Raw genomic sequence first — 2,500 nt, 5'->3', positions numbered from 1 at the left:
AGAGGCGCAATCGCCCGGGGTTTGGCGAGTAGACGCTTTAGGTGCGACCACCCGTGCTCCCAACTGAGCTTGCCGCTGCCGACAGAGGCCCGGGAGCGTGCTGTCGTGGCATTGCCGGCGGGAGACAACACGCGCCACCTACGGTGACCGGCAGCTCCAACGCCAGCGCCACAGAAGGACAAAAGCCCCACTTGGGTGCCGAAGCGAACTCTCCCAGCACAGCGCACGCGCCAACACGTCCGCACAGCTGCGATACAAACCACCTGCGAGAACCGCAGAGGCGACCGAGCAGCAGACGGCGTCGCGGCGCCGAGCGCCGGGCGGCGGCGCATCCTCAGCGCACACAGTCCTCAATCGGACCAGCACACTGCAGATGTCCACCGCGCTTCGCACCGGGCCCGCGAGGACCTACTTTGGCCGCACGGCGCCGCGTGCAGGGTGCGCCGGCGCGCAGCTGCGCCGCCTGCCGCCTCCGTCGGCCGGCGCGCCTGCCACTGGCCGCCCCCACCAGCCGGCTGTAGCGCGTGCGCCCACGCACCGCGCGGCCAGCACGCCGGGAGGCCCCCCCTCACCGGCCGGGGACGGTCCCACCCAGCCCCCGCCGCGTATCGCTTCACACCCAGATGCCATTCACGTTCGTGGGCATGGTGGGTATCGCTGGAACAACCGGTTGGTAGCTCAACCGATCGTCGCCATCACTGATTCACCTCTAGCGAGAACAACCGCACCACAACGGTTTACCAGTTGTTCATTTGCGTAACGTCACCAGCAAACGTAGGCGTCCATCGCCATTTGCAAATTCAACGATTGTTGCATGCCTGTGTCAGGTGTCACGACACACTATGTCTGCCCACATACACGCAACAACATGTGCACGCTTCGCGAACACGTGGAAGGTGGCCCCCGTACGTATGCGATGTCCATTGCGCGAACGACTGTCAACCGGCCTCTGTCGCATGTCGCAGATGTGGAACGCAGTGCACCATGCTATCACGGTGTGTGAGAAGAGACGACTACGTCTGACAACACGCGCCACTACATCAACAGACGGCTCATGCTGATCGCCATCCAGGGCATACCACACTGCAATCCAGCTCTTATAGGGAGACGACACGTAGCTGAGTGCACAACATTTGGACCGCATGGTTCGCCGTTGTTGGCGCAGTCGTTGTACGGTCACATGTACCACGATGTATCATTCAGTACATGAGGACCAATGTGCAGTACAGTGTGTGATTTGGACGTACAACATCAGCGGACAGTTGACACAGGCCGTACCACAGCGTAGGCTAAGTGCTTCGCCATGCGAATGCCAATGAACAACTGCAAATGCCAATGAACAACTGCAAAGGGCATTGAGCATGTACGTCCTGCTGCCATCCACATTACAGTGTATAGCTGCAAGGTGTTTAACATGAAGCGATACACTGGGGACCGGGCAGTGCGAGTAGCAAACTATATTGCGGGGGTTGCAGTTAGGCAACACTACACTAATTTAACGCGTCGTATGACAATTACAGAGCAGGTTAAGGCCCAACGTGTGTTGGGTTAAGGCCCAACGTGTGTTGGGTTAAGGCCCAACGTGTGTTGGGTTAAGGCCCAACGTGTGTTGGGTTAAGGCCCAACGTGTGTTGGGTTAAGGCCCAACGTGTGTTGGGTTAAGGCCCAACGTGTGTTGGGTTAAGGCCCAACGTGTGTTGGGTTAAGGCCCAACGTGTGTTGGGTTAAGGCCCAACGTGTGTTGGGTTAAGGCCCAACGTGTGTTGGGTTAAGGCCCAACGTGTGTTGGGTTAAGGCCCAACGTGTGTTGGGTTAAGGCCCAACGTGTGTTGGGTTAAGGCCCAACGTGTGTTGGGTTAAGGCCCAACATAGGTTGGGTTAAGGCCCAACATAGGTTGGGTTAAGGCCCAACATAGGTTGGGTTAAGGCGCAACATAGGTTGGGTTAAGGCGCAACATAGGTTGGGTTAAGGCGCAACATAGGTTGGGTTAAGGCGCAACATAGGTTGGGTTAAGGCGCAACATAGGTTGGGTTAAGGCGCAACATAGGTTGGGTTAAGGCGCAACATAGGTTGGGTTAAGGCGCAACATAGGTTGGGTTAAGGCGCAACATAGGTTAGGTTAAGGCGCAACATAGGTTAGGTTAAGGCGCAACATAGGTTAGGTTAAGGCGCAACATAGGTTAGGTTAAGGCGCAACATAGGTTAGGTTAAGGCGCAACATAGGTTAGGTTAAGGCGCAACATAGGTTAGGTTAAGGCGCAACATAGGTTAGGTTAAGGCGCAACATAGGTTAGGTTAAGGCGCAACATAGGTTAGGTTAAGGCGCAACATAGGTTAGGTTAAGGCGCAACATAGGTTAGGTTAAGGCGCAACATAGGTTAGGTTAAGGCGCAACATAGGTTAGGTTAAGGCGCAACATAGGTTAGGTTAAGGCGCAACATAGGTTAGGTTAAGGCGCAACATAGGTTAGGTTAAGGCGCAACATAGGTTAGGTTAAGG

The sequence above is a fragment of the Schistocerca serialis genome, unplaced genomic scaffold (assembly GCF_023864345.2).
Source record: "Schistocerca serialis cubense isolate TAMUIC-IGC-003099 unplaced genomic scaffold, iqSchSeri2.2 HiC_scaffold_1187, whole genome shotgun sequence".
NCBI classification, from domain to species: Eukaryota; Metazoa; Arthropoda; class Insecta; order Orthoptera; family Acrididae; genus Schistocerca; species Schistocerca serialis.
This window is presented reverse-complemented; position numbering follows the sequence as displayed.